This window comes from Tympanuchus pallidicinctus, unplaced genomic scaffold, assembly GCF_026119805.1.
Source record: "Tympanuchus pallidicinctus isolate F22 unplaced genomic scaffold, pur_lepc_1.0 scaffold6, whole genome shotgun sequence".
In the NCBI taxonomy this organism is placed as follows: Eukaryota; Metazoa; Chordata; class Aves; order Galliformes; family Phasianidae; genus Tympanuchus; species Tympanuchus pallidicinctus.
Genome location: NW_026294780.1, coordinates 40,607,203 through 40,633,603, shown reverse-complemented (window position 1 = coordinate 40,633,603; position 26,401 = coordinate 40,607,203).

Below are 26,401 nucleotides of genomic sequence, written 5' to 3'. Positions count from 1 at the left end.
TATCCCACTTATTCTCTTCTGCTCTCTATTGTCCTTCATTCCTACAACGAACCATATTTGCAGGACAGTCCAATTGGATGCTAGCTGTACTGACAAATGTTGACACACTCCTATACAAGGCAATTTTTCTTTTTTTCTATAACATCTTACACAGAATGAAAACATTTATGCTTATATTGAAAGTTATGAATTTTCACAACAAAAAAATTCTACTGCAAAGAAAAAAGAAACAACAACAACAACAAAAAAAAACACAACAGAATTTATAAAAAGCAGAAATTTAATTTTGAGATTGTGTTTATCTTAGCAAAAAACACTCCACACAAATTTATTGTTTGATTTTTTTATTCATCTAATGTAAAATCTAGAGAACACAATTTTTATGAGACAGATTTAGAGCAAAGGCTAGTTGAGGTATTTCTGATGAAAATGTGGAAGATAATTTTTAGAATTAATTCTGATTTTCTGATTTCCATCCAAGATTGGAAACAGTAACACAAAAATTAAGAAACTTAGGACTGGGAAAAATGCAACTGCAGTGTTTCATGTGAGCTGTAATATAAATGTCTCAAATTTTGCGGTTTTCTCTAAGGCAGACATGATTATTGGTAGAAATCCAACATGGTTCACCATAGCTTCTGCACTTTTATGATTTTTTTGTTCTTTTTTTTTTTCTTTTCTATAAAATCTTACACAGATGATACCTGATAGCCTTCTGTGATGTCATCATGACTGGGTAGATAGGTGGAGAGCAGTAGATGTTGTGTACCTTAACTTCAGCATTTGACACTGTCTCCCACAACATCCTTGTTATGAAACTTAGAAAATGTGGGATAGATGAGTGGATGGTGAGGTGCATTGAGAACTGGCTGACTGGCAGTGCTCAGAGGGCTGTCATCAGTGGTGCAGAGTCTAGTTGGAGGACTGCAACTAGTGGTGTTTCCCGTGGCTAATCTTATTCAACATCTTTATTAGTGAGCTGGATGAAGGGGTAGAGTCCACCCTCAGCAAGTTTACTAATGATACAAAGCTGGGAAGAGTGTATGACATGCCAAAAGCTGTGCTACCATTCAACAAGATTGGAGAGTTGGGAAGAAAAGAACCTGATGATGTATAACAAGAGCAAGTATAAAGTCTTGCACTTGGAGAGGAATAACTGTATGTATCAGTACAGGTTAGTGAATGACCAACTGGAAAGGAAGTCTGCAGAGAAGGACCTGGGGGTCCTGGTGGACAACAGGTTGGTCATGAGCCAGCACTGTGCCCTTGTGGCCAAGAAGGTCAATTACATCCTTAGGCGCATTAAGAAGAGTGTGCCCAGCAGGTTGAGGGAGGTGATCCTCCCCTCTACTCTGCCCTGATGAAGCCACATATAGACTATCATGTTCAGTCCTAGGCTCCCCAGTTCAAAAAAGGCAGGGACCTCCTAGAATAAGTCCAGTGGAGAACAGCAGAGATGATAAAGGGCCTGGAGCATCTTCCATATGAGGAAAAGCAGAGTAACATGTGTCTGTTCAACCTAGGGAAAAGAAGACTGAGAGGGGATCTGATAAATATTTATAAATATTTGAAGGGAGGTGGGAGTCAAATGAATGAGACCAAGCTCTTCTTGATGTGTTTGTTTGTTTGATGGGGAAGAATAGAATGGAGGAGGTTTGTCTGATTAATTCGGGCTCCAATTCAATTGTTAGTTTTAAAAACACTCATTTTCTAAAAATCCACGTTAGCTATAACATGGATTAATCCAATTTAATTATGCTATGTTAAGACCTGAGTCGTGCAACAGTGGCTTCATTTTTTTCGCCCACAAATGGCATGCCAATAATTACACGGGTTGACTCATTTATTATTATACAGTGTCATAACATGAACTTTACTTGGTTAATGAACATGGTGAAAACTAATGTCTCTTCAAAATTTTCTTCAAAATTTTCTTCAAAGTCTTCTACAAATCAGACTTTTGTGGTTGTGAAAGAATAAGCTATATGAACAAAAAACACTCTGAATATCTTCCTGTTGAATATTTTTTACTTATACATATATTGAATTATATAAATGAAAAGGTTTCATACTATATTCTGATTATTTCTTGAGTATCAAAAACAATCTGATGATAAGAAATCCAATACTATATCCCTTTTGCACCTATCTACTGACTTGAACAGGGATTGACTTAATATCAGTCACAGAAGCAAAGCACAACTGTGTCCTCAGAAGTAATTTGTTAAACTGAAAATCAGTTGCTGGTGAAACACTGCAGAAAAGAGCTAGGTGCAGAGAAACTACATTTAGAGCTGTTTAGAATGGAAATGAATTATCTTTACACTCTGTTTTTCAAGCTTGATGGTTTAGAGGCAAATTTTTTAGCATTCTTTAGCATTCTTTCCAAATTCATCTCCAAGGTTAACCATCCACGCTTAATCATTGCTGATAATGAGATTTGTAAACTTTCAATTCCTTAACTAGATATCTATGAATAGGTCTGTGCATAAAGCAGACTGGGAGAAATTTAATCAATTAATTTATTTTTTTCAATCTAAAGAGTTAAAAAGAGTTGATTGATTTTTTTATTTTTAAACACATACTTAGAAAAATTCACTGGTTTCTCTATGCAAACAGCAAGCTTGAGATGTCACAGAGAAAGCAACAGAAAACAAACTATAGAATCTTCTTCTTCCTACAGTCTCTGAATATTCTTTATTCAAAACAAATCGATGTTGTTCAGGTAGTCAGAACACACATCTATCTGAGGTCTTCTCATAATGGATTCCATGAAGCAAAGGAAGTAGATCGAATCTCCAAACCTTTCAAAATATCATTTCCAGATACATTCTCATAGTCTTACTAAAAAGATCCCATAGGATTGCATTTCTAATTTTTTTCCTATTATAGCAATGCCCAAATTGTCTTAGGAAGACTCCAAAGTAAACAAACTGAAACAACAGTGGGTTGAAATAAAACCAGAATTCAGAAAGTAACTAGTAGGAAAGAATGATGATACTGAAAGAAAAGTTTGGAACTGCTTGTGGGAAAAAAAAACAAAACAAACAAAAAAAAAAAAAACAAAGGATGTGGAAAAAGAACCAAAGCCCTGAAAACACTGGAATTAGGAATAATCCAGAAATGAGATGCTGGAAAGAGATACAAATTAAAGGGAAGAATTAATACCATAGCTTTCCCTGTGTTTTAGGAAAGATACAATCAAAATAAATATCCTGCACTCTGCCTCACCTGTTTATTCAAGGTTGTGTCTGCATGACTGCCAGAAGAAAGAAATTAAAAAGACCCTGTACCAAGCCCTCCCAAACCTATCCACAAACTTTGAGAGATTACTTCAGCCAACAAAGGCTACAGAAAAATTAGAAACAATACTCAAAGATAATCTTCTTTAGTTTGCTTCTGCTTTCTTGTTAATTCACCTAGACCCAGTTTCCTTGAGTGATATCAGAAATTTGCAAAGAAATTTTCTAAGTGGAGATTGATTTAGGTCAAATAACTCCAGTTACCAGCTCTACAATTCTGCACGTTTCTTGCACCAAGCTATGGAATCTTTGTGCACACGGAAGAAAACTCTGTGGATTAATATAACCAAATATTTCAAACATGCTCTCTTTTGATATTTCCTTCTTTTCTTCTTTCGGGTTTTCAAATTACAGAAGAAAACTGGCAACCTGGGCCCCAGACACTGTGCGGGAACTTTGAGTAAGAATAGCTACTATTAAAATCCCTTGATGCCAGGTACATTATGTTATAAACACATAGCCCATCTTGTGATGCATAAGCAGATGACTGGTTGAAAGCAAAGAGGCACACGTAACTCTATTATCACTTTCCAAAGAGTAAAAACATCAGAGTTAATATGAACGTGTTGCTCAGCTAGGGAACAAGAAAGCAGACTTCTAGCTCCAATACTACATACCCAAAAAAACCACTGACATCAAGATAATTACATTTTGAATCAAATGTTAAGCAATTAGTTTTGTATAAATTCATTAATTATTGTTTTGAAAGAAGTGTGAAACAATGCATTCCTTTTAAAGGGATGATCATAGAAAAAGAAACAAAATTATAAATTCTGATAAATCAAACTGGTCAAAGCAGTAAACACAGAAGCCTATTCTTCTCATTATTCAGGACATCTCTTCTGACAAAGAAATTAGCTTTATTTTGTCACCTCATTTATCACAGAGAAAGAATTAAAAAAAAAGAAAAGAAAAAAGAGAAATATCGTACCTTGCCCTAAAGCCTTTTTCAACTAACTTCAAATTGTCATTAGAGTTCTACCGTGCTGCCACTCAGTTTAGTGATCTTTTTCTCCTTTGCAGTTTCAAAACTTAATTACTACAGATAGATCTAAAATACAGAGTTCTGATAAATTAGAAGTGTAATTTGGTGCAGTTTTTGGGTCACACTGTGTTGCATGTGCAGTAGCTAGTTGCTTCTGACATCTGTTTTTTTTTTTCTTCAGGTCAGATTCTTTTCCTTTCTTGATCTGAAGTTTTAGAATATAAAGGATATTACTGCAGAAACTTGTCAGTGTTTTTAATTTTTCTAGGCAGAGTCCTTTGTCAAAATAGTTGCAAACCTCCATTATTAAATGTGATTTAAATCAGCAAGCAGCTTACTACATAGATGTTTGTTCACTCCTCCTAAGAGGAATGATGGAGAAAATTGGAAACAAAATAGAACTTGTAGGTTGATATAAAAACTATTTCACTTAGAAAAAAAAAAGAAAAAAAAAGAAAAAAAGAAAAAAAAAAAGAAAAGAAAAATGGAAAAAAAAATGTAATTATAACAGCATGCTTATGTAGATAAATATGCAGCACAATCACTCGCCATCCATTGTTTGATGCTCAACCAAAAATATAAGTACTTGCTGACTAATGCCCTATTATTAACAGCAATGCAAATGCAACACATCTCATCACCCAGCAATCAACTGACACTCAACAACCAACTGACACCCAGCAACCACTGAGCAGTGGATACCCTTGGTCAGCTCCCCACAGTTTAATTGCCTTCCATATGATGTCATGTGCTACGGAATAACCTGTTTTCTAACTCAAGCCACCTGTCTTGGCTCCATCCCACTCCATGCTGCATAACCACTAAGTCAGTAACTCTCTTCTACTGAGTGGCCCAGCCCAGACTGGTCCTGGTTGTGCTCCCATCACTTATCAACAACTAAAATATCAGTGTGCTATTAACACTGTTTCAGTTGAAACCATAATACTAGTGTCTCATGCTTTAGTTCAAGCTGTTAGATCTGATGCTGACTGTATAATTTGACAAGACAGGCAAGGCTACATTTTCTTTCACTTTGTAAGATTTTGGCTTCTTCCTAACTTCCCATGGCAACTGTCCTTGCATACTTCAGCCATGTTCTCCCACTTATGTCCTCATCAATGACAAAAAAGTATATTTCCAGATTTAAGAAGATCTTATACTCTTCTGCTGAGGCACTCTATTATCCAGCTCTTCCAACAGATCCAGGGCAGTGCTGCATGTGCCTATTTGTAGCCCCAGCAAGAGATGTTTTGCTGTAGTCTCACTGCCACATTTTGAAGCAAATTCTCTTTTCCAGAACTGATACAAACCAGAATGTATTCAAGGGGATGTACAGGAGCCAAAGGCTGCATTTACTCCTTTCATTTCATTATTTTTTCACTAAGAAAGAAACCCTCAGTGGGCAGTGGTCCTGGCTCCAGCCATGAGATTTTATATTTTTTCATGATTTGAGCTGTTCTGGTTTGTCCTTCCTGCCAGCATCTGTGCTGCCACCTCTATTGGTATTTAGGAGAGGAGACCCTACCCTGTGGACACACAGCTCAAGAGTAGAGTACATAAAAGCTCACTGCTCTGTCTTCCTGCATCTTGGGAAGTTCCTTGTAGCCCTTCTCAATGTCTCTGTGTTCTTTTTTGCAGGAACCTCATCCTGCTCTGTAATTCATCATTTTACTTGCATAGCTTGTAGCTGTTTCATTTGGAATGTCACTGTGTAGCACAGTGGCTTGTATAACAATGTGGGTGATAAATGGGAAGTTATTCCCCAGAGCCTTTTCTTCTGGATTTATAGCCATCTAAAATCCAGTAGATAAGGGTCGACTTCTCTTTCTCCCACCACCCTTGTGCTTCCTCCTCCACCCTCCTCCTTGCTGCACTTGACAGCAGAAAGCATGGCTAGCCCATTCTGGCAGAGAGATGAGGAACTAAGAGGGCTGTATATGTATTATATTCTTTACTGAGTGAGTGACTGAGTACTGATACAGTTTGCTGAGATATATTGCAAAGTGTTCTCCTTGGAGATCTTCAAAATCTGTATGGATATAGTTTCAGACAACTTGATCTTGGTTTCTCTGCTTTAACTGGATGGACCAGATGACCCTCAGAGGTGCCTTTCAGTCTCAGTCATTCCGTGATTCTTTGATACAGACTCGAGTCTACTGATTGCATGGGGATGGCAATGGTTAGAGTAGCAGGAAGCAAGTCTGCTATTACATCAAGTCTAGTTGCTTTCCTAAGTGTAATTTTTACATGCATTGCCTTCATACCTGCATAATCCACAAGTAGTTTCAATGCAATTCCAGGGACAACAGTACTTTTACAGGTGCTGCTTATAGGCCATGTTAAACCTATGATCTAACTGCTTCTGCCTCTTTAATTAATCCAACTCTTTTGACCATTTACTATTTGCTTTTTGGTCTCTTTTTTTTTCTATCTCTGCTGAATATTCACATCTCTCTGGGCTTCCCTAAACCTCCTCCCAGTCCCAAGCTAAATCCTAAGTTCACTTTTCTTTTATTTCATCTTGTTACTTCTCCTCTTAGTCACATAATTCTATGATTTCTTTCATTTCTTTCCATCTCTCTCATCCTTTCCTCTCCTTTGCTGTTGCTGCAAACTTTCATTTCTCTCTCCTGCTTGCTTTCTCATGCATAGAAACCTTTATCTGCTTTTTCTGCTGTTAGTAATACTTATTTATCTTGACCTGGTCTTGCTCCTTTCCAAGGTTCTCCTACTTCCCAGTTACAATTCTTTAAGAATCACAGAAATCTGCTACTTCCTCCTGTTCTGTTGCACTTGAGGAATGTCTGATCGGTCTGAAAATGCCATAAACCTATGACATTTAACTTGGTATCTTTTCCCTTTTTTGAAACTTTTCCTTTGTGTAGACCCTGCCATTTAGAAATTTAGACTCTTCCATACATCTTTATTCTGAAATTGTATCTGTAATGTATTATATGGATGTGTTCTTTTTTTGTTATGTTTTGTTCTTGTTTGTTTTGGATTTTCTTTGTTTCTTTGTTTTTTGTTTTTGTTTGTTTTTATCTCACGTATAATTAACTAGAAGGAAGTGATGCTTTCTTCTTGCCATGCAATTGCATTCAGTAGATAGAGCAGAATTGTTTAGAACTAGCACATCTACTGTTTTTTAACACAAAAATAATAGTTTCTACACTGACTGTAGAATTCAAATTCATTTCTCCATTTACTCAAAGACTGACTGTAAGCTACCTTTCTCCTACAGTTGTCTATCTTCCTATGGACTAAAATTACCTAAAAGAAGGTATCATCAACTGTGATACTCATATTCAAGATTATACTAGGGGGCAAATATAATGCTTTTCTTAGCATGTTAGAGGTTGACAATCTATGTAGGGTAGAATGCCCATGTGTTTATCTAGAGCTTTAGTAAGGATGAACACTGAATAGATCTTCTTTTCTTTAGCTTTTGCAAGAACTGCCTTTCTAAAATATCATGACATCATTAATTTTTTGGCAATATAATGTACTGTTGATTTGGTTTTTGTTTTTTGGTTGTTTTTTTTTTTTTTTTTTTTTGCATTTGTGCATGGCTGTACAGAAAAATATGTTATATATTATTAATTCTATGTATATATATGCACACATGTCTTTTATACTTTGTACTGAATTTCTTTCATGAAGAGAACAGATATTTAATCCTGTTCTCCTTATTTCTCTTATCTGGTATTAGTAGATTTATGTATTTGCTTTATTCCCTTCTATCACTGTCTAGTAACAAGAGCTATTAATCATTCTATGGGTGGATTCAAAGTTCATTTCTGTACTTGAGTACTGGAAAATATTTTATTAAGTGAGAAGATTTGCAGCTTAATATTTTAAATTTAAAGAAATAAAATACTAATATTTTTGATTATTCCCTTTTTTTTTCCAAAAAAAATTCTATGTCCATTCAAAATTCTATGTTCAAATCTAATTTCTGCTCTGTATTTTTGTGTTCCCTATAGCAGAAATGACTTGTATAACTCAGAATAAGTTGGTTTAAGATTCACGATCCTTAGAGTAATCCAACAAGTAATAGCTAGTCTCTCTGTCTAAACTCAAGTTAGATGGACAATATTTTAACCCTCATTAACTCTCCCTTCTGTGTTATAAGAGATCTACAGAGCAGTCTTGGGGGAATAAGAGTGCTTTACAAAATAAAGAAAAGCTATAGTCTATTCTGTTTGTGAAATGGTAGCTTAAAACTGTGTCAGTATTACTTCCTGCATTTGAAGATTTCTGATTTCTTCATTCTACATAAAAGAGGTAAAAAGATCCAGCAATTGGATGAGGAAGATAAATTAGAAAAAAAGGAATAAGAAAAAGAAAGAAAGGAAACAGTGTTAATTATTTAGTGGAAAAAAATCAACTGCATGTAGAGTAACTTTTCTGTCAGCTCTTGTTTCAATCAAAGTTGTATGTCATTTCTGAAAGTTCATCTGTGTCCTTACATCGACTAAAGAGACAGCAAGGATCGTAACTGTTTGAAGTCAGATAAAATAACCCAGAAATTATCAATATCCACTTAAAGAAGACATTCTTAAGGTGGTGTAATTCTTTGCATACGTATGTTATCCTCTAGATGTAAAACAGAAAGCTCTTTATGGTCTGGATTTTGGATGTTATTCTTGTATTGATAAACATCTATACAAATTCTCAAACATAATTTCAAGATTCAGTCTAGTGGTTAGTACTTTATCAGTATGACTAGGAGTTCCATGATCTAGCTTGTAATTATTTAGAATATCTCAAAATTCCACTCCTTACCTTTTCAGTAGAAACTATAAGTAATTGTATTGGCTGCCCCACTGTACTCTTTTTAACCAAGATGATAATTTAAATTCTCATTGGCTGAATAGATATAAATCTGAAGAAAGGCTTAGAAATTTTTTCTAAATTCCAAAGCACTATAGTGAGGATTTGCAGAAGCTCCAGAAAGAATTTCTTATCTTTCTCCTCTTGTTAAATTTCAAGTTTGCATGATAAAAAATATAAGTAAAGAAATAATGCAAGTCCCTTTGGTCTCCAAGTAAGAGAAACATGACAAAGAAAATCAACAAATTCACATAAAAAGAAAATAGCATTAAGAAAAGTTATTATATACATATGAATGCATAAACTTAAAAAAATTGATGGAAGATGTAAATAAGCAAAGACTATTTTACAATGGCAATGTATTCCACTAAATAAATAAATCATTATCTGTTTTCATTTGTTGTTCAATGAGAAAACAATTCACTTCTGGATGCATTTTTAATCAAATAAGCTTTAACAGAACCTTTCCTCTTCATGACACACTTTGTGTATGAAGATGGATCTGTTCTGCATTCTGAAACTGATACTGGGCAGAAAATGTATTTGACACTGGCTGGATCTGGGCCAAGCTGAAATGATTTGGGAGCAAATCCTGACTGAAAAATGATTTATCGGACATATCTATAAATGACTCCAAAAAAAGTGACAACAAGTTATGAAACAGAAGCAATTAAAAAAAATCTGATAAGCAAATGAGATAATAGTTAATCTGCATCATAGGCTGTTGTGCGGAATCCCTTGCTCTCCTTTTCTTTCTTTTACTATTATGCCATATCAAAACACTAAGGATTTTAAGAACAGCAAATTTTTCTCCATATAAGGCACTAGAAGTTTTTTCAAGTAAAAGAAAACAAGATTTCTAAAAAAAAATTATTTTCTGTTTCTGTTCTCACTGGTAATAAGTAACTACAAGGATAAACAGTCATATATTTATTTCTGGATGAAATTTTAACTATGGAGAGGGCTTATGGCATTTGCCCCTAAGCTTCTATGTAATTCTGCACTGGACAACATAGCTGGAAGCAGACCATGAGTAGAGAAACATGGAAATATTAATATCATAGAAAGAATTCTGAGTTGTCCTTCAGACATGCTACCTTTGACACAGCAGAAGTGCTTAGCAAGATCCAGGAACTTGGAAGTTCCATTTTGTTGTATACTGAGATACAGTTAATACTGCATAGCAGGAGTGAGTCCTGTGGATGAGATGATGAAATAAACAGATTGTTTTAATGAGTGCTGAAGCCACGTTCTCCTATTAATTTGTGTGACAGAAAAAGATGGGGCACACTTGATCCAAGTAAACAATGATTACTGAGGCTGTTGCTGTTGGCAGAATGAGTAGGGAGAAGTCGTAGTAGAACAGGTTAAATACAAGCTCAATTAATGAGGAAAAAGTAGATTTACGAAGGCAGTTCTCCTGTTCTCATTATGTAGCATTCTGGACATCTTCAGAATATGCATAATGAATGGCAAAGACATTCAGCAATTTTCATGCAGAAATCTATCAAAAAATGGTTGTGCTATTCTGGAGCAGATTCTGATGCTCTCCTAGGAGATGATATGTAATGTTTGTGACACTTATTTGGCATCCTCTATGATCAGATTGGAAAATAGAATTAAAAACCTCTCAGGCTAAGAAAGTTTTTTTTCTAATAAGTGGTCCAACGACTGGGAAATGTTATAAATGAAACAGATTGTTGTTGTTCTCAAGACAAAACAGAAAATCAAGATCATTCTGCTGGAGTATTGTTGCTATTGAAATTTTAATGCAAATTTCAGTGAGGTTTGCATTCTGCTCCAGTGTATTGTTAAACAACAACTGTATTCTGCTGAAGAAATGTCTGCAGCTCTGTAATGCATGAAGGCATTGCTGAGTATTGTATGCTGTTTGAATGATCCATATAGAATGCTAAGAAAGTGTATTGAAATTCAGTTCCATGACAAGTGCTAGACAAAAGATTAACCTCTGTAATGCAGTTAGAGTTTCTTGCAGATTGCTATATGAACCTAAACTCTGGGCTTGGTGATTTTATTCAGATTGTTGTAGCTTGGTATAGTACTTAATGATGCTTCTGACTGAATAGCAAGATATTCATGCTTTGTTTTATTTGATATTTGATAGAATATTTAAATATTTAAATTTTTTGTATGTATCACATTTCTTTACAAGACAGCAAGACAAAAAAAAATGATGTCTTGTTAAAAGCATTTATGTCTAAAAATGTTATATTCTCTTGTAAAGATCCCTTGTGATTTAGTAATTTAAATGCTCTACAATCCACTTTTAGGAAAGGCCCTTACTAGTTTGATGCCATCTCAAGTATAACTGTGACAGGCGGTCATGTAATTAAAGCAAAAAAGCAGTTGTATTCCTAATTCCCAATATTACAGATTTTGCTTCATTTTTTCCTCAGAATTTTCCCTTTTTTTCAGGTGGTGGTTGAGTTTCCCCCTCAAAGTTTTACCTTTGGAAGCTATTTTTATTTATTTTTTACAAGTGCACGTTCAGGCAGCAACAGCAGGGGGGCAAATTCTTATTTTATGCTGTCAAAACTGATATGCTGTGAGTTATTCACATTAGTTTCTAAGGTGCCAGTCAACGGCTTTGTGTTTGGAGCAGTGAGAACCACTAACAGAGAGTCAGAAAAAGCAGTCTGTGAACTAGCAGCAGCAGAGTGGGTGTTGTGGGAAGAGGGGGTGGAAGGACAAAAGAAAAACAAAAGGAAGGTTTTTTTTTTGTTGTTGCTGTTGAAAGTTTCCTAATGAAAGAAGTTGAATCAGGAACTTTGTAATAACGTGTCTGGCCGCTTAGCTGTAGCAGCAGATCCGGAATGAAGCTTACTCAGCACAAACTTTGGACCTTTCAGACCTTATGTATCATTTCTCATCTACTGAGCTTCTCGCATTTGTACAAAATAAAACAGCATTAAAAAAATCAATTTCTAAAACATTTTGAGTACAAAAAGAACACATTCACTCATAGTCGCGTGCATTCTCAGAATGGGAAAAGGATTTTTGCACAGGAGCTAGCAGAGCAGATCAATAGATCTTTAAACTATATTTGAAGGGAGAAAAGGATAAAACCAAGTTAACCAGTGCTAAACTATGGGAACACATGCAAAAATTTGAAGGATTCTGCGCTAGTGAGATCCTTCAATCTGCTCTACAAGGTGCTAGGTACAATGAAGGACATTTGAAATGTTTCTACACCAATGCACACAACATCAGGAAAAATCAAGAGGAACTAGAAGCCTTTTCTTAGTCCCAGAGCTATGACACCCTTGACATAAGTGAAGATGGAAAGAATTCTGTGTCTGTTGTTTCACAGTGGATGGTTCTGAGCTCTTCAAGAGGGACAGGCAAGGTAGATGAAGCAGAAGGTGATGCAATGTATGAGGGAAGGCTGGATTATGTGGAGTTCACAGTTGGCAGAGGCATAGTTGAGAGCCTCTGGATAAAGATAGAGGGACAAACAAGTAAAGAGGATGTCATTAAAGGAGGCTACTATAGACTTCTAGCCAGAATGATGAATTATCTTTAAGATCTTAAGAGACATCCCAAGATCAGCCACCCTTGCCCTTATGATTTCAACTTGTCAGATGTTAACTGGGAATATCACACATCTGATACAAACAGGTACAGGACATTCCTAAAACAACTTGTTGAGAACTTTGTGGTACAGGTACTAAAAGGGCCAACTAGGAAACGTGCCCTCCTAGATTTGTTACTTATAAACAGAGGGGGTTTGGTGTATTAAGCAGTAACTGGTGGCTTGTCCTGACTGTCATGGAATCATAGAATCTTTTGAGTTGGAAAGGACCTTTAAAAGTCATCTAGTCCAACTCCTGCAATGAACAGAGTGATCTACAGCTAGATCAGATTGCTTAGTGCCAGACCTTGAATGTCTTTAAGGGATGGAGCAGCCACTATAGTGACCATAAAGTAGTGGCACTTAGAACCTTTGGTGATAGGAAAATAATTGCCACCAAAACTACAATTCCAGACGTGGGGAGAGCAGATCTCATACTGCTCCAGGGACTGCTTATTGATGTGCCCATAGAAACTACTTTTGAAAGTGTTGGAGTCACTTTTTAGGTACCATATTTAAGAATCAAGGAGCAGGCAATTCAAAAATATTGGAAGTTATGCAGGTGGGGCGGAAGGCTGGCTTGGCTGAGCAGGTATCCTCTTCTAGAGCTTAGTTGGAAAATGGGAATGTAAGACCATTGGAAATCAGGTTGGTTAACATGGAAGGACTACAGAGATGCTTCCCTTTATTGCAGGGAAAAAGTTTGCATGGCCAAAGACCATCTAGAGTTGAAGCTGTCCTGTACTGTAGAGAAAAATAAAAAAGCCTCTTTTAAAATTGTCGACAGACAAAGGAGGATCACAGAAAATATTGGTTCAGTACTTGATGAGTGTGAACACTAATTAGGAACAGAGACAATGCAGAGAAGTTCAAGGTCTTCTACACCTTTGTCCTCAATACTGGTGACAGGCTCTGGGTGCCATGGAGCACCGAGTTGAAAGACTGTGACTGTAGGAATAAACTCCCAGCCAACTCTGAATTTGTGGATGATTTGTTGCTCCATTTGGATACATATAAATCTATGGTGCTCAATGGGATTAATCCCAGCATATTCAAAGAGCTGCCCGATGACATCATGATACTTCTCCTTATTTTTCATCACTCTTGGGAATCTGGAGAGGTCCCAGATAGCTGAAAGATGGCAAATATTGTTCTCTTTTTCAAGATGGGAAAAAATAAGACCATGGTAATAATAAGACCATGGTAGTCACAGACCTGTCAGTTTCACTTCAGTGTCTGATAATATCATGGAAAAGATCATTCTGGGAATTACTGAATAACATCTGAAAGACAATGCATTCCTTGGTCATAGGCAACATAAGTTCATGAGTTGAAAGTCAGTTAATGTCATCTTTTTGAATTTCAGCAAAGATTTTGATACTGTTTCTCATTGTATCCTTTGAGACAAAATGTCCAATGTTCTAGACAAAAACCTAATGCAGTGCATGAACAGCTGACAGGTTGGGCTTAAGGGGTTATACTAAATGAGGTTACATCAAGCTGGCAGCCAGTCACTAGTGATATTCTGCAGGGCTCCATCTTAGAGTCTGTGCTCGTTAATGTTCTCACAAATGACTTTGATGCAGGACTAAGTTTGCTGATGATGTTAAACTGGGAGGAGTGGGGAGTTGTTGATTCCCTTGAGGTAGAGGGGACTTGCAAAGAGATCTTGACATATTAGAGGACTGGGCTCTCACCAGCTCACAAGAAATTTAATGAGAGAAAGTGCCAGAATCTGCACCTGGGATGGCTCAGCCCTGGAAATATGTATGGACTGTGAGACAGAGTCTGTAGGAAAGATGGTCTTCTCCAGCCTTACTCTGGAAGTTCAAGCTTTCAGCTTAGTCAGCATCATGATGAAGTAGACAGAGTTAATGGTTTGTCTAGGTTCCAGGAAATCCAGAAAGATCCCAAAATACAATGCATGTCACTTTACCTGCTGAAGGCTGTGTCCTGAACTTTTTCAATGGGGAATTCACATTACTTCATTCCATGAATTGCGGCTTTGACTCTGGCCTACAGTGTTGACACCACATTTGGTCTCTAGTAATTATAGAGTCCAGGAAACTGTCACCTTTGGCCTTGTATTTGTTCAATAGGTCCTGACAAACTTGTATATGGTGCTCTTCAATCACACTGTCCATGTCACAGACAAAGATGTTAAGTAATTCTGGTCCTAATATTTGAGGAACACCACACATCTCCATTAGGATATCAAGTCATTGACTGCAGCTCTTTGAATGTATCTATCCAGTCAATTACTCATCCACAAAGTTCTCTATTAAATTGAGAGACAAAGATGTGGGACAAGACAGTGTCAAATGCTTCCCAGTAGTAGATACTGTAGATAGGAGACTACTTTACAACACCCAATTCATGGTCATATAACTAAGGAAAATTGAGACCAACTCACCTATGCGTTGCACTGAAATGGAAGACATTCTTAATTTTCAACATTTCTGAGTTCTTTGATTCAAGAAACCACATATTGTTTCCCAGTTTCAAAATGAAAACCTTTGGGAACTTTCTTGTGCAGTGATTAATTTCAGAGTAAATGCATATCAATATATTTTCTACAGACACAGTGTTTGTTTCTAAATATCTGAAAATGCTAAAATCTATGCAGTTTTAATAAAGTCATCTGCCATACAGTGAGTTTATGCCAAAGCGTCCCATCCTCCATTTGAAAATTCAGTTGCATTTTTCCCCTCAAATTAGAGCCTTTCATTATAACAATTGATTGTGATAATAACCCTAGTCACTGTTCTATTTAACCATTTTGTTTGTATGCCAGGTGTGCAAGGTAAGTCATCTAGTTAAGTAGAAGTTTGATAACCTAAAGTAGCATCTTTAGCATCAGAGATTAGATAAAATCTTTTATATGTCATTGTCTTAAAGAGTCTGCCTAGGCAGATGGTGTTGATTTTATAAGACAGACATACTTTGCCTAGAGAATTTCAGAGAAATATAGGCATTATTTTCCAACTCCAGTAAAGGAGAAAGGTGTCATTTCACTGACAGCCCCAGAGAATATTTTGCTTGCTTGACAGATGCCAGGAACAGATTGATGTGTAGAAAAAGGCAAGGTACAAGGAAAACGTACATTAAAACTCATTAACTTTAGATAGGAAAACTCTGTTGGGAGTAACTCTAGAGCATTTTTTGATGTACAGTAAATGTTTAACATTCCAAATATATGTGCTTTTTAATGTGTTGGGACTGTATTTACATATTTGGAGTAAACTTGAATGAAAACGAAAACAATGTAAACACGAGGGAAAATGCAGCATTAGATTTAATCATTAGGATCTGAAGCAAAATACAAGAGATGTTTTTTAATCCAACTTATTCTTGATTCATCAGAAAACATAGTTGTGAAATTTTGGGACAATTACTTGAATTTCCAATGTTATTCTCAGAAGAATGCATTCGTTCTTATACTGTAACATTTGTTTATTGAAAAAAAAAAAAAAAAAAAAAAAAGATAGAAACCACCACCAAAAAAACCCAACAGATATTCTTCTCATTCTCACCAAAATCTTAGTCATACCCTTAGATTTGATCACTGACCAGAAGGAGGTAGAAACAAATTACAGCACTTAGCACACACAAGCTAGTTATCTGGCCTACCAGCCTGTACTTGTTTGATTCTCAACTCACTGACAGGTACAGTAAATTCCCTAGACTTTATATAATATGAATAATATTATATTATGATACATATGGATAATATGAAATTCACAGACATTTTCCCAGTCCAGATAAAATCATTCTGAGCCTTGAACTGCGAGTTCGTTACATGCATGTATATCTATATATATATAACTACAATTATTTCATTACAAGAAACACCCTTTCTGTAGAATTTATTGAATTTGTATTTGGGAAAGTGTTTTTAGAGGATTTTGCATTTAGAAACAGCATAGATTCACAAGCAGAAGGTAGACATGTGTATGTTCATTACACAGGCATACATAATTTTAGTAGTTCCTCTTCTGAGCACTTGACTTTTCTACCTTAATATTCTTTTAAGGTAGATGTCATTATAAATTTAATTTATATAATTCCTGTTTTGATGTAAACAAATTTGATGGTAATTTCATAGATGAAAACACTTTAAAAAACTAAACAGTGTAGCTGAAAGGAATGTTTGTAAGAAATCATGTTCTCAATGCAAATGGAACATTGCTTAGTGAACTGAAAATGGAAAATAAAAACAAACAGTGACATGCTCTTAGTGTGTGAACATCTGCTTATTCTATATCTTCATGTGAAATTTGAAAGGACTTCTTTTAGACATATAGAACTTAATTTTTTTTTATTAGAGATTTGTAGATATTAAATTGTTGAAATAGTCATCCATAATTCAAAAAAATTGCTTGCAGTATACACCATGCTGATAAATATCTGATGGCAATGAAGATTGAGTGCTTTTCCCCGATATGAAGATTTTTTAATTTCAAATTCATGGAATGTTCTATTAATTTGAATAATGGTATAACTGTCACTGCAGGTTACAGGTGATGACTTAGACTCCTGTGCTATTTGATGCAAAATGATTTCTTATTTCAGCTGCAGCTAGTATAGTAAATTTTAAATATTGTGCAATTATAACAATGAAAAGAAAGGTAGCAGTCAATTAATACTCTCTTTTCATTGTAATGAATGCAAATGCCTGAGTTAGACACTAGGAATTCTGTGATACAAAAGCTTACCAATAACTTTCTATTTCTAAATAGAATCATATATGGCCATCAAAACAGTAATGTTTGAATAACTTCTTGAAGAGCACTGAACAATAATAATATCTGTCCAATATCTATTATATGTGGTCTGTTATTCTTTTTTTCCTTCCCTCCCCCCCACCCCTCTTTCTTTCAAATCTTCTCCCCATAAGGAAGAACTGCTATGACAACGTAATACAAAATTTGTCAAAATATACTGCTTTCTCATAAATGCATCCACTGCCTATATTTATTATACAAAATAAAATATCCTGTATTTGAAATATATTGTGGGGTTTAAGGATGTCCCAGCTCATCAGGCAGTTAATTAACAGCCACAGTTCACTTCAGAATATCAGATGGCCATCCTCATTTAAGAAAGGTCCTCGATTTATTAGATAATTACCCTTTAGTGGAAGTTTTTTCATGGTTAGTGATTAGAACTGGACCACGGTCCTTCAGCTATGCTTTTAGACAGTGTCTTGGATAAGATGACTCCATGTTGTCTATCAGTGACAAATGCTTAAAAAAAAAAAAAAAAAAAAAACACCTTTATCTTCCAGTAGTTCTACATCTTTACTACCTAATACAGGACATCCTGTAGCCTGCAGCAACATACCTTTAAAACACCATCTGTAAAATCTTGGTTGCCTTGCATTTTTAGTATCTCAGGCTAAAAGATAACTCTTTTCTTCTTTATAATACAGAGACACAGCTAGAAAAATACGATTTAGTGTTGGTGAAATCTCTTATTTTCAGTCCCGAATGAGAAGAAGAAGAAGAAGAAGTTGAGGGAAAGGTAGGCCAAAAAGAATTTTCTTTTTGGAACTGAAAGCCTTAACAGAATGTACTGAAATTGCCTATGGATCTATTTCACAATATCTAGAAGTGGTACAAATAGTGAATTACATACGCAACAGAAGAGTTTAGGAAATATAAAATCATGAATCTCCTTGGTGCACTACTGATAATGTCTATTTATATTGTATGTGACCAAGAACAGAAGAAAAGACAAATCCTGGAAATTCACAGGCCCTGTGAAAACTCTATCAAAGCTTTGCTGTCTTTGCAGATCCAAGTATTCAGATAAAACTTGCATCACTGTCTAAATATGGATGGATTTAATGATTGAGGTGAAGTTTTGTTGTTTGAAAAACCATTCATCTCTGTGTTTTTGAAACTTCAGAAGTAAACACAAATGAGAGTTGCTAAAGCAAAATATTTTACATTTTCTTAAAGTTACACTTAATAATGCATATGTTTTGCCTAACCATATAGTTGTAATTATTATCTAGGAAATCCTGATAATAGTATTTGTTTCTGAATGCAGTTATTTTGAAGAAAATCAGAGAAGATAACTAATTTGTAATAGCCTACTCTCTTACAATATTATCCAACAGAGTGGGAAGTGTCTGTGTAGATAATGAAATTCAGTAGGTTTTTATGGTCTCTGTACAAAATATTTATATTTTAAACATAATTACAGTTGTATTTAATGAAGGAGTAGAACTGTAAAACTGTCGTAAATTCTGTGGCAACAATGTTTACATGGGCAACGCCCATTTACATGGGCAACGCCCATTTCTTGAAGTAGCATATTAAATGATAATGATATCACACTTCTGAAAGAGTGAGCAGATCTCACATGTATAGTTTGCTAGCCAAAGGAAATTAAAAATGGGTTGGAATGTTGCCAGGAAAAAAAGGAGACCCATAATAAACAACAGTTGTAGTTACAATATTTGCTGAAACCAACACACATTAAATAATAATGAAAGCAACCATCTAAAAATGTTGGCAGACTATATGAAACAGCTGAGCTGAAGAATCTGCAAGAAGGGGGAAAGAGGGGGGGAAAAAAAGGAACTGGGATGTAGCCAATATGCTGCCAAAAATAAAAATAAAAATAAAAATAAACAAAAATAAAAATAAAAAATAAAAATAAAAATAAAAATAAAAATAAAAGTAAAAGTAAAAATAAAAATAAAAATAAAAGTAAAAATAAAAATAAAAATAAAAATAATAAAGTGGATCAGAAATCAAATGCTGAGATCAATTAAAGTGTAAAAGTGTAAATTCTTATGCCATGTATAAGGAAAAATCTTCACAGATAATTTGATTTCTTCAAAAAATAATTTACTTAAATAGTGTTCTAAAGCAAAAAAATAAGTAGGAAAAGAAGTGAATTGTCAGGGAAGACAATAGCACTTTGAAATACATACTAATGATTTCATACAGGAATCTTGTGAAATTTTTTTTTTATTTTTTTATTTTTTTTTTAATTTATGGAAAATACTGCATTTCCTACTAGCTAGAAGAACCTTATCTTTACACTAAAGAACTTCAACATAGAAACTAATGACACGGATATTGTGTGCTTTCTTGTAAGAAGGGAATTCAATAAATAAGATTGAGAAAATGAGAGGACTGGAAATGAGAGGATGGAAAATTCTCTATGAATTCTGGCAATAGAACTGTTGAATAGGTGTTACATCTGTTTCATTTTTATCTAGTATGTAGTCAATTAAACTATTAGATTACCATAGCCTCTTGGGGAAAGAAAAATAATCTCATTTTCAGTATTACAAAAGGTCAGATAAATCTATTAAATCCACAGAGATTTGACTGATAACAACGCAACTCAGATCATCATTAAGCATTATGATTGCATGAAGAATATATGCTTCTAGTAAAGAAAATGTATATTCCATTTTAAAATGGAAATGAGGATTTATAATGGACAACAAAATGTAGATTCTATCTCTGTTCTGCTGTTCTGCAGTAATGGAAGTATCTAAATTTAGATAGGGCTTTGAAAGTAATAGACTGTTCCTCAGAACCCTCATGTTCTATTCTGGATATATCTCCATCTTGGTGTGATCATTAGTCTCACAATGCAGCCCATCAGTGCTGACAATCTCAGCTTTTCTCCATAGTAGTTGCCTGTGGAGTCTGATATTCTAGGCATTTATAAGAGCTGAAGAATGTTTCTGGCCTCAGGAGAGACCTGACTTCCATCGGGACGTCTCTCAATGGTAGCATTTGCATGCTTCTATTTTCAGTTAATATTTAAACATTTTTGAATTAATGAGGGCAAAAATCAATTCCTTGTCTAAGTAGCCAGGACATTCACCTGGCTATGAAGATATTTAATTTCCAGATGAAGATATTTAATTTCCAGATACTGGGGGAAAAACAAACAAGCAAACAAAAAAAGTGCAGCAACTAGTTGTTTTCCCCCTTCCCCTCTAGACTTCAAGTTTTTCAGTTATATTCTGTTATAGCTATTGAAGAATAAGTCTTAGGATTTGAGATAATGTAGTGTTCAAACTTGTTTTACTTAAGTTTCTTTTAAGATCTGTTTTTTTACAATTAATACCCAAATTTATATTTCTCGACCTGAGGGTACAGGAAGCCCTTATCTCTGTCGTGCCTTTATGCTAGTCCTGTCTCTATCTATATATGTAAGTAAATACGCCCTTACACATAACCCAAATTTCCCATTGATCTGAATTCCCTATGAAAGATACATGGCTGAATGGTGCAGACAGGATGTGGTGGTATGATTGAATTAATCCACATAATCTGAACAGGCAGGGGACTAGGATTGAGATACTTGGCACTACATGGCCCAGAACATCAGCCTAAAATAACTAAGCATAATTAAGGGAGATGCCTACTACTCCTCAAATGATCTGCTCTCTGCAGCCGAATCTGATATCCTTTAAATGCTTAACTTTTATAAGAAATTAGTCTATACATCCTTCCTCCATGTATTAACTTTTGTCATAAAGAAAGAATGTGAAAAAAAGTTTCCATGTTGAAGTCTTCTGCTAAAAGTCAAACTGCTTCTGAAATGCTTAAAACTATTCACAAAACATGAAGGTTATGACAGACCTGCTGCTTCTTTGTTCTTCTTGGTGGTGGTAAAATCTGGACCTGTGCCCAGTGCAGGGAACATAGTGTAAATAGCTTTGCTGCAGATTGCTACTGGATTGTTCAAAACATCAGATGGCTAGAATATGTTATTATCAACAAGCTGTTTACTGGCCAATCAATTATAAACTGTGATGGAGCACTAGGCAGTTTATTGTTGGGTAGCCAAATGGATGGAGAAAACATATGTCAATCTTGCTGATGCTTTAAGGGGCAAATTCTGCCTTTCTTCAGTATGTTGCAAGACCTTCCACAATATAACTACACTGATGTTCGTATGGAAAGTTAGGGTCTACAGCAGTGCTGTGGGAGTCACCAGGACAATGCAGTTCTCAGATATTTGAGCAATTTAATGTCAGCATGCATTTGCATAATAACAGTACAGCTGAGGCATCTGTGGGTAATGTTCCCCTTAAATGGAGTTTTGAAAGCATGAGTTTCTCAATCTGTGTTCACTACAGATGCAGTCAGGCATTGGCTGGATTTTACTTCTGTGTTAATTCTTCAGTAGAGGGAAGTTTTGGGTCTTTTGTTCTTCTTCTGAGGCTTATTTTTGCACAGCCCAAAAAATTAACAAAAGTATATATTCAATCACAGACTTGGAAATAGTATCCAGAAACAGATGCTTTGAAATGAAGTTCTCAAATTTAGACTGGCAAAAAACATACCTGCTAACTTAATCAACAATTTATCATTGGACAGATATTTTCCAAACATTCTACTTGCATTTCCTTCTAACTTATTTGGAGGATTTTTTTGCATGGGGAATAGAATTTAGAAAAGTGAAATAGAGTCATCATCATAATGATGGTAACAAGCATTTGGATATCCTCTCCAAAGAATACTTGGACATGGCTAGATGAAGGAGTTTCAAAAATCTGCAGTCATTCAATACAAGTGCTCTTGCTATAGTCTTTTTGTGAATTACAGGTGCCATCGCACCTTGCAATTTATTTAAATAGTCGTTGAGGAAGTGGAAGGATATGAGATTTAGAAAGTATTTTTTCTCAAAAAGTAGAGGGAAAAAAAAAAAAAAAAAAAAAAAACCAAAAAACCCCCCCAAAAAACTGCCACAGTTATTATTAAAAAATAGCATATAGAATCAAGGAGCTCTAGATATACTTATAAAAAGCCTCCTTATTAGCAAACACAAGCTATACTCTGCTACCTGGCAAAGATGTGCTCTGTTCAAACAATGTTTTTTTTCATAGAAATAATTAGAGATAATTATAGATTTGAAGGTACAATGGGGTTTCAGAAATATACAGGATAGTACATATGATGGGAAGGATGGAGAAGTGGGACTGGGTTTTGGAGGGCAGTTTTATGGAAACATTCGCTATTCTGAAATATCTCAGCCTCTTCCTTTAAGAGATAGAATGCCTGATGCAAAATTCTTAGTGTGATTATTCAGGTTACATTTTCACTGATATCATCAACTGGATCCCGTAAAATCATTCACAGGTAAAGGATGGAAAAACATCAATATGGTGAAGGTTAGCAGAGCTGGTTACTAAACAAATGTTAACAGGACTTTGGAATGATGGGTAGAGAAGCAATGCATACTGATGTGCTTCACTAATATTAATAATAATCCAAGTCACAAAATTGCTTAGGAGTGGGTGGAACGTAGTTGATGTGTAGTCGATGGAAGCTGAGGAAATGGTCTTAGCATTCATAGCCTACCAGACATTTCAGAAACAGGAACAGAGCAGCCCAGTTCCTTGATGTAAATGTGTCTGCAGTGTGTGATCTTTCACATAGTGTGAGACTTCCTATCAAACAGAATATGAACTTGACTAGCATTTATTTCTTTCTCTCTCCTTCCAAAGTTTAAATGATACCTGACAGCTACTACAAGCCATGCAGGATTTTAAAGATGGGATATGTTCTAAATTGCCTTTTTAGTCCTATTTTTATTATGATTAAGTCAAAATTAGAGGCATTGTGCAAATGATGTATCGGGACTATAACTAGGAAACAGTTGACATTAAGCAGCATTTTCTACAGTCTAGTGAAAGTGTAGGACAGGTCCAGGAACAAAACTTTTGCTGATACCACAAAGCAGCCCTGATTTCCCTTCTTCAACAGTTAGAGGTTAATTAATGCTATCAAGAGTCTTTCAAATTGAAATCAATGGAAGTTTCATTATTCATTTCAATAGGAGTGAGATGCAGTTCTAAAGAGTAAATGGAGAAATGGAAATCTAAGGAAACAAGAGACACGTTAGTATGTGCTTTGTTTAAGAATTCTCTGTCTCAATGGTTCTGTTAATCAAGAAATTAAAGTCAATATTCTTGTATGTATGTGAACGTCTAAGGGTCTCATGGGAATGGAGGACTAAACACCCACTAATCTTGGATGGAGACAAAATTAGAGTCAAATAATTTAGCTTGCATACAGAAGGTGTTCAAATGAGTGCCATCTAAAGTAAGGAGAATGTAAAGGTATATTAAATATTGTCTGCAATTCTACCAGATTTTTTTATTTTTTTATTTTTTTTAAACCATTAAATACAAATAGAATGAATAATTTAACATTTTACACAGTGGTGCATCTTGCATCACTGAGTTTTTGGAACAGTTTCACACAGAGAAAATGTAGTGGGTGCTTGCCTTGCTGTTCTGAATTTTACTTTGTCCTTATTTCAATTACATCTCAATGAATATCCTCTTCCTAGTTGTGAGGTGAATTTAATTCTGGTGAGCTAAGGTATTTTTTTGTTTCTCTTTTTTTCAAAATTTGAAATATGAGATGTGAAGAACAGAATGAATATTTCTAATGACCTTAAGCTAAATGAAACCCTTTTCTCTTCTTCTTTCCAAATTCATCAGTGCATAGAGCCTATTTTATTGCACAGTGGAAAGCACTTAGCAGTGAAGGTGTGCTTTCAAGAAGCTTTGTTTAACAATAGACAGATCTCTCATTCCTCATGTCCATGTTCTGTTCCTCCTGCTCCTCACATTTGCACATCCACCTACAGTCTTGTTTTCTCTTCATCTTAATGTTACTGTGTTTTTCTGCTAGAAAGAAAAGTTTAAAGTCCACAGTCACTTTTTCTTATTTTCATAAATAAATTACCATCAGAGGAGCCAAGAAAAAACAGAACCTCATGACACACTGTTTCTTCATGAAGATGTCAAGTCAAGATGCTCCTGGGTGTAAGTTCTACTTTCCGAGTTTTCACTCTATACCAGAGCAGACAGGGAGGTGCATGAATACCCTTCATGTCTTGATTATTCAGGGGAGAAAACAATGCCACAGGCTGCAAGAGACTAGAAAATAATCTAACCAGGAAGGAGAGCCAGATAAATCAGTAGAAGAGATTTGTCTTTCTCAAATGAGCCACTGAATTGATAGTGCTGATTAGGAACTTCACAGCAAACTATTTGTTACAGGCAAAAACACAGAGATATTAGTTTACAGGACTAATAAAATAGAGATCAGTTCTGCCTCACTTCAACCTTAGTGAAATGCTCAAGTACTTCAGAAAAACTGTTGCATTTCAGTTTTTTGAGCCAGAAAACAAAACATTTTTCTTTTAAAAAAAAACACTGTAAAAATAGAGAAAATGGTTTAAGTAGTAGTGGAAATTTCAGAAATGATAAAAACTCAGTTCTTGCTAACGTTCTTCTGCTTGTTCATATTGTTACAGAATTTTCTGAATGATGACTTTTTCATCTCAGTATCAAATAAAAAAAGTATTTTATGTTTTAACAATTACTATAGACAAGAATTACTATTTTCATCCCAGTTCTGTCATCAGCCCTCTAAAAGATTTTACTCTGTACATGTATATAAACACATGTTCCAGCAGCAAGGTTGAGTCTACTAACATATTGTTAAGACTATTTGAGGCAAGGACAAAACAAGAAACTCTGCAGTGGATACTGCTGTCTCAAAGGAGTTTAAATTGTTTCTATCTAAAAGCACATCTGTTTAACCTGCACAGTTTTATAGATAGTGAATCATTATGCTCAAAAATATTACATTTGGATAATCCCAGTACTATTTGTTTTCTACATGGAAAACTGTTGAATCTTTGCACAGACTAAAACTTCAGTTTGCATTTATTGTGAAACTGGAAGAAATCTTTTCTCTTGGGGACAGCGATGACATTAATAATCTTCTCATTGCAGTTCCAGGGTCTAGCTACTGCTTTAATTATAGTGAGACTTCTAAATCAGACTGATGCCAGGAAAAAACCTCCCACCTTTGTTTCTCAAGCTTGATATTGAAACAGTTCTATTCAAAACAGTGGATTTCTAGAGCTTGCCTTTTGGTACTTGTATGGAACCAGTGTAAACTCCATTAGTCGCAGACATTGAGATAAAGTGGTACTGAATGTCACCCCTACAGCTCAGAATAGCAGTACAATCAGGCTTATATTTGCATGGTGTCTTAAGTGCCTGACAAACTGTCTTGCATCTGTTGCATCTGTATTTATGCACTTTTCTCTTAGCTGGAAGATAGTGACTACATGTTGTCCAAATGAAAGTGAAATATAATATTTTACCATTTCTTTATGTGAGGCAGCATCTAGATTCAGCAGAGCAGTAGTGCTGTAAACTTCTGCTTTTCAGGTACCAACACTTCATGGAATACTTTAAATGGACAGTATTCATGGTAGCTTTGTCTAGCATCTCAGACCACTGCTTCAGTATAGCTTGAATCAGTAAACTTGCCAAGTGAAAGCCTGATTGTAAGGTGGGCTTAGAATCATGGAATGGCTGGATTGGAAGGAATTTGAAAAATCATCTAGTTCCAACTCCCCTGTTGTGAGAAAGGCTGCAAACCACTATGTCAAGCACTAGATCAGGTTGCCAAGGATCCCATCCAACCTGGCCTTGAACACTTCCAAGGACCAGCCATTTGCAGCTTCTCTGTTCCAGCACCTCACCACTCTCTCAATGAAATATTTCCTTCTGACATCTAATATAAATCTTCCCTCTTTTAGTTTAAAAATGTTTCCCCTTGTTCTATTACTATCACTGTGATGAAAATTGGCCACTTTTAACATGTGCTCAGA